The 5,923-nt window shown below is 40.9% G+C and overlaps 9 non-coding genes across 9 annotated transcripts; 4 read left to right on the top strand and 5 right to left on the bottom strand.

Annotated features, from left to right (window-relative positions):
- Positions 1 to 769: 769 nt before the first annotated feature.
- trnaa-agc lies at positions 770 to 842 on the bottom strand. Its single transcript has one exon. It is a non-coding gene; the product is annotated as a tRNA-Ala (tRNA).
- Positions 843 to 1,072: 230 nt separating this feature from the next.
- Positions 1,073 to 1,154, top strand: trnas-gcu. Its single transcript has one exon. It is a non-coding gene; the product is annotated as a tRNA-Ser (tRNA).
- A 399-nt stretch (positions 1,155 to 1,553) lies between these two features.
- On the bottom strand, positions 1,554 to 1,626 carry trnaa-cgc. The gene has a single exon. It is a non-coding gene; the product is annotated as a tRNA-Ala (tRNA).
- A 924-nt stretch (positions 1,627 to 2,550) lies between these two features.
- trnas-gcu lies at positions 2,551 to 2,632 on the top strand. The gene has a single exon. It is a non-coding gene; the product is annotated as a tRNA-Ser (tRNA).
- Positions 2,633 to 2,926: 294 nt separating this feature from the next.
- trnaa-ugc lies at positions 2,927 to 2,999 on the bottom strand. Its single transcript has one exon. It is a non-coding gene; the product is annotated as a tRNA-Ala (tRNA).
- A 313-nt stretch (positions 3,000 to 3,312) lies between these two features.
- Positions 3,313 to 3,385, bottom strand: trnaa-agc. Its single transcript has one exon. It is a non-coding gene; the product is annotated as a tRNA-Ala (tRNA).
- A 230-nt stretch (positions 3,386 to 3,615) lies between these two features.
- Positions 3,616 to 3,697, top strand: trnas-gcu. The gene has a single exon. It is a non-coding gene; the product is annotated as a tRNA-Ser (tRNA).
- A 1,029-nt stretch (positions 3,698 to 4,726) lies between these two features.
- trnas-gcu lies at positions 4,727 to 4,808 on the top strand. The gene has a single exon. It is a non-coding gene; the product is annotated as a tRNA-Ser (tRNA).
- A 294-nt stretch (positions 4,809 to 5,102) lies between these two features.
- Positions 5,103 to 5,175, bottom strand: trnaa-ugc. Its single transcript has one exon. It is a non-coding gene; the product is annotated as a tRNA-Ala (tRNA).
- Positions 5,176 to 5,923: the final 748 nt, after the last annotated feature.

The following is a 5,923-nucleotide window of genomic DNA, read 5'->3' as shown; positions in this document are numbered from 1 at the left end:
ATAAAGATACAGAAATATCCTGCTCACAAGAGAATTTACATATTTTTTTAATTAATTATATGCATTACATAGAAATAATTATCAATTAATAACTGTAAAAACAGTACAACTCAGTGTTTACATAAATAAACGAACGGATTCATGACTACGTGACTGAGACGTCTGACCAATCACGTTCTACGTTAATTTTACGTAATCAACAGATGGTAACAGAGTTAGCGTCCTTGGAAACCTGATCGCACACGTCGCGGGTTCGAGTGCAGGCCTGTAGGAGAGACATGTGTAACATGTTATTGAAAAACCTCCACAATATGCAAAAGTATATCCCGAACTTTTCAGCATGAAAACGGCGCCGGAAATTAGCAGTTTGGGCGAGTTTTGCCCTCGTGAGCGAGCGGAAAGATTGAGCCTCTGCCTATGCAAAGCGAGCGCTCTACCATATGAGCTAATTCCCCTACAAGTTCTCCAGTCATCCGACTGCTTCAAAAAATTGAAATACTAGATGGAGAATTATTCAATTAGAGACTAATTTATTTGTGGTTTTAACAAAAATAACTTGACAGGAACTGTCATTGATATTTCCACTTGCCTGTTTTCTTGCTGGGTCTCAACTGCAGTATTGTAACAAAATTGCTGTGGCCCTCGGTTAGATGAGTGATGTTATCTGAGAAAAAATACAAAGTCTATAGGATTCCGGGTGTTGCTGCACAACTAGATCGTTTGAAAAAAAGCAAGCATCTACCTTTTACAGACATTGGCCTCTTTGCCTTGGAGAATGAGGGTATCGATCCCTCTACCTCTCGCATGCTAAGCGAGCGCTCTACCATTTGAGCTAATTCCCCTGCAAAACAAGACAATATATCGCTTAATTCCAAAAATATTTTTGGCTACTTTGAGAAGACAGCTCCTGCTAACCTTGTTGCATATCAACACACTGCTGTTTCTTTTTCTTTGGTCCGTCTAAAAGTTTCCAACTTTATTGAGCGGCTGAAATGAACAGGCTACCTCGACCTATTGCATGCCATTCAAGACCTATGACACCAGTCCTGTCCTGAAGTGTTTGTACAGTCAGGATGAGGTGTCCGAGTGGTTAAGGAGATGGACTGCTAATCCATTGTGCTCTGTACGCATGGGTTCCAATCCCATCCTCATCGCTTGCCCTTCTTCTCAAATATACCAATGTCTNTCCGAGTGGTTAAGGAGATGGATTGCTAATCCATTGTGCTCTGCATGCATGGGTTCGAATCCTATCCTCATCGCTTGCCCTTCCTCTCAAATATAGCAATGTCTTCCAAGTATCGAATGCTTACCGAGTTTTAAATCATTTCTATGTCGTACTTGATGACTCCCAATTGCCCTTTTGAGGAACGTTAACAAGCGTATTTGACCATAAAGCATTGGTCATTAACAAGTGAGAAATTACAAGGCACTAGAAGCTGTTCGCAAAATAAGGGAGAACATTGCAATGCTTAGATAGTGCCATGTTCAAGTACTTGGGATCCTCCCAAGGCTTATCTTTGGTAAGCATTACACAAGAAGATCCCTACCAATTTTGGAGAATGAGGGTATCGATCCCTCTACCTCTCGCATGCGAAGCGAGCGCTCTACCATATGAGCTAATTCCCCTACAAGTTCTCCAGTCATCGGACTGCTTTAAAAATTTGAAAAACTAGTTCGAGAATTATTCAATTAGAGACTAATTTATTTTTGGTTTTAACAAAAATAACTTGACAGGAACTGTCATTGATATTTCCACTTGCCTGTTTTCTTGCTGGGTCTCAACTGCAGTATTGTAACGAAATTGCTGTGGCCCTGGGTTAGATGAGTGATGTTATCTGAGAAAAAATACAAAGTCTATAGGATTCCAGGTGTTGCTGCACAACTAGATCGTTTGATAAAAGCAAGCATCTAGCTTTTACAGACATTGGCCTCTTTTCCTTGNAGATTTAATCATCATTTCACTCAGTCATCTGACATGTGTACATGATGGAGGATTGATCAAACACATAAGATCTCTTAATTTAGTGTCATGTCAGGAGTCGTTAAAAACAAGTTTATTTTACGATTATAAGATCACCTCATTGAGAAATTAGCATAAACAGCAAAAATGTAACTAAAAATTTCATTATTGACACACAATAAAACAACAAATTATTCTAATTCGAAGCTCTATACAAAAACCTTTGGTTACTACAGCATTTGAAAAAAGCAAGCATCTAGCTTTTACAGGCTTTGGCCTCTTTGCCTTGGAGAATGAGGGTATCGATCCCTCTACCTCTCGCATGCTAAGCGAGCGCTCTACCATTTGAGGTAATTCCCCTGCGAAACAAGACAATATATCGCTTAATTCCAAAAATATTTTTTGCTACTTTGAGAAGACAGCTCCTGCGAACCTTGTTGCATATCAACACACTGCTGTTTCTTTTTCTTTGGTCCGTCTAAAAGTTTCCAACTTTATTGAGCGGCTGAAATGAACAGGCTACCTCGACCTATTGCATGCCATTCAAGACCTATGACACCAGTCCTGTCGTGAAGTGTTTGTACAGTCAGGATGAGGTGTCCGAGTGGTTAAGGAGATGGACTGCTAATCCATTGTGCTCTGCACGCATGGGTTCGAATCCCATCCTCATCGCTTGCCCTTCTTCTCAAATATACCAATGTCTTCCAAGTATCGAATGCTTAGCAAGTTTTAAATAATTTCTATGTCGTACGTGATGACTGCCAATTGCCCTTTTGAAGAATGTTAACAAGAGTATTTGACCATAAAGCATTGGTCATCAACAAGTGAGAAATTACAAGGCAATAGAAGCTGTTCGCAAACTAAGAGAGAACATTGCAATGCTTAGATAGTGCCATGTTCAAGTACTTGGGATCCTCCCAAGGCTTATCTTTGGTCAGCATTAGACAAGAAGTTCCCTACCAATGTTGGAGAATGAGGGTATCGATCCCTCTACCTCTCGCATGCAAAGCGAGCGCTCTACCATTTGAGCTAATTCCCCTACAAGTTCTCCAGTCATCCGACTGCTTTAAAAATTTGAAATACTAGTTCGAGAATTATTCAATTAGAGACTAATTTATTTGTGGTTTTAACAAAAATAACTTGACAGGAACTGTCATTGATATTTCCACTTGCCTGTTTTCTTGCTGGGTCTCAACTGCAGTATTGTAACGAAATTGCTGTGGCCCTCGGTTAGATGAGTGATGTTATCTGAGAAAAAATACAAAGTCTATAGGATTCCGGGTGTTGCTGCACAACTAGATCGTTTGAAAAAAGCAAGCATCTAGCTTTTACAGGCATTGGCCTCTTTGCCTTGGAGAATGAGGGTATCGATCCCTCTACCTCTCGCATGCTAAGCGAGCGCTCTACCATTTGAGCTAATTCCCCTGCAAAACAAGACAATATATCGCTTAATTCCAAAAATATTTTTGGCTACTTTGAGAAGACAGCTCCTGCTAACCTTGTTGCATATCAACACACTGCTGTTTCTTTTTCTTTGGTCCGTCTAAAAGTTTCCAACTTTATTGAGCGGCTGAAATGAACAGGCTACCTCGACCTATTGCATGCCATTCAAGACCTATGACACCAGTCCTGTCGTGAAGTGTTTGTACAGTCAGGATGAGGTGTCCGAGTGGTTAAGGAGATGGACTGCTAATCCATTGTGCTCTGCACGCATGGGTTCGAATCCCATCCTCATCGCTTGCCCTTCTTCTCAAATATACCAATGTCTTCCAAGTATCGAATGCTAACCGAGTTTTAAATAATTTCTTTGTCGTACGTGATGACTGCCAATTGCCCTTTTGAGGAACGTTTACAAGCGTATTTGACCATAAAGCATTGGTCATTAACAAGTGAGAAATTACAAGGCACTAGAAGCTGTTCGCAAAATAAGGGAGAACATTGCAATGCTTAGATAGTGCCATGTTCAAGTACTTGGGATCCTCCCAAGGCTTATCTTTGGTCAGTATTAGACTAGAAGTTCCCTACCAATGTTGGAGAATGAGGGTATCGATCCCTCTACCTCTCGCATGCAAAGCGAGCGCTTTACCATATGAGCTAATTCCCCTTCAAGTTCTCCAGTCATCCGACTGCTTTAAAAATTTGAAATACTAGTTCGAGAATTATTCAATTAGAGACTAATTTATTTGTGGTTTTAACAAAAATAACTTGACAGGAACTGTCATTGATATTTCCACTTGCCTGTTTTCTTGCTGGGTCTCAACTGCAGTATTGTAGCGAAATTGCTGTGGCCCTGGGTTAGATGAGTGATGTTATCTGAGAAAAAATACAAAGTCTATAGGATTCCGGGTGTTGCTGCACAACTAGATCGTTTGAAAAAAGCAAGCATCTAGCTTTTACAGACATTGGCCTCTTTGCCTAGGAGAATTAGGGTATCGATCCCTCTACCTCTCGCATGCTAAGCGAGCGCTCTACCATTTGAGCTGATTCCCCTGCAAAACAAGACAATATATCGCTTAATTCCAAAAATANATTCCCCTGCAAAACAAGACAATATATCGCTTAATTCCAAAAATAATTTTTGCTACTTTGAGAAGACAGCTCCTGCTGACCTTGTTGCATATCAACACACTGCTGTTTCTTTTTCTTTGGTCCGTCTAAAAGTTTCCAACTTTATTGAGCGGCTGAAATGAACAGGCTACCTCGACCTATTGCATGCCATTTAAGACCTATGACACCAGTCCTGTCGTGAAGTGTTTGTACAGTCAGGATGAGGTGTCCGAGTGGTTAAGGAGATGGACTGCTAATCCATTGTGCTCTGCACGCATGGGTTCGAATCCCATCCTCATCGCTTGCCCTTCTTCTCAAATATACCAATGTCTTCCAAGTATCGAATGCTTACCGAGTTTTAAATCATTTCTATGTCGTACGTGATGACTGCCAATTGCCCTTTTGAGGAACGTTAACAAGCGTATTTGACCATAAAGCACTGGTCATTAACAAGTGAGAAATTACAAGGCACTAGAAGCTGTTCACAAAATAAGGGAGAACATTGCAATGCTTAGATAGTGCCATGTTCAAGTACTTGGGATCCTCCCAAGGCTTATCTTTGGTCAGCATTAGACAAGAAGTTCCCTACCAATGTTGAAGAATGAGGGTATCGATCCCTCTACCTCTCGCATGCAAAGCGAGCGCTCTACCATTTGAGCCAATTCCCCTAAAAGTTTTCCAGTCATCCGACTGCTTTAAAAATTTGAAATACTAGTTGGAGAATTATTCAATTAGAGACTAATTTATTTGTGGTTTTAACAAAAATAACTTGACAGGAACTGTCATTGATATTTCCACTTGCCTGTTTTCTTGCTGGGTCTCAACTGCAGTATTGTAACGAAATTGCTGTGGCCCTCGGTTAGATGAGTGATGTTATCTGAGAAAAAATACAAAGTCTATAGGATTCCGGGTGTTGCTGCACAACTAGATCGTTTGAAAAAAGCAAGCATCTAGCTTTTACAGACATTGGCCTCTTTGCCTTGGAGAATGAGGGTATCGATCCCTCTACCTCTCGCATGCTAAGCGAGCGCTCTACCATTTGAGCTAATTGCCCTGCAAAACAAGACAATGTATCGCTTAATTCCAAAAATATTTTTGGCTACTTTGAGAAGACAGCTCCTGCTGACCTTGTTCCATATCAACACACTGCTGTTTCTTTTTCTTTGGTCCGTCTAAAAGTTTCCAACTTTATTGAGCGGCTGAAATGAACAGGCTACCTCGACCTATTGCATGCCATTCAAGACCTATGACACCAGTCCTGTCGTGAAGTGTTTGTACAGTCAGGATGAGGTGTCCGAGTGGTTAAGGAGATGGACTGCTAATCCATTGTGCTCTGCACGCATGGGTGCGAATCCCATCCTCATCGCTTGGCCTTCTTCTCAAATATACCAATGTCTTCCAAGTATCGAATGCTTA

This window comes from Oryzias melastigma, unplaced genomic scaffold (assembly GCF_002922805.2).
Source record: "Oryzias melastigma strain HK-1 unplaced genomic scaffold, ASM292280v2 sc00673, whole genome shotgun sequence".
Classification (NCBI taxonomy): Eukaryota; Metazoa; Chordata; class Actinopteri; order Beloniformes; family Adrianichthyidae; genus Oryzias; species Oryzias melastigma.
Note: the sequence above shows the minus strand (reverse complement) of the source record. Positions and strands in the feature narration are given on the sequence as shown.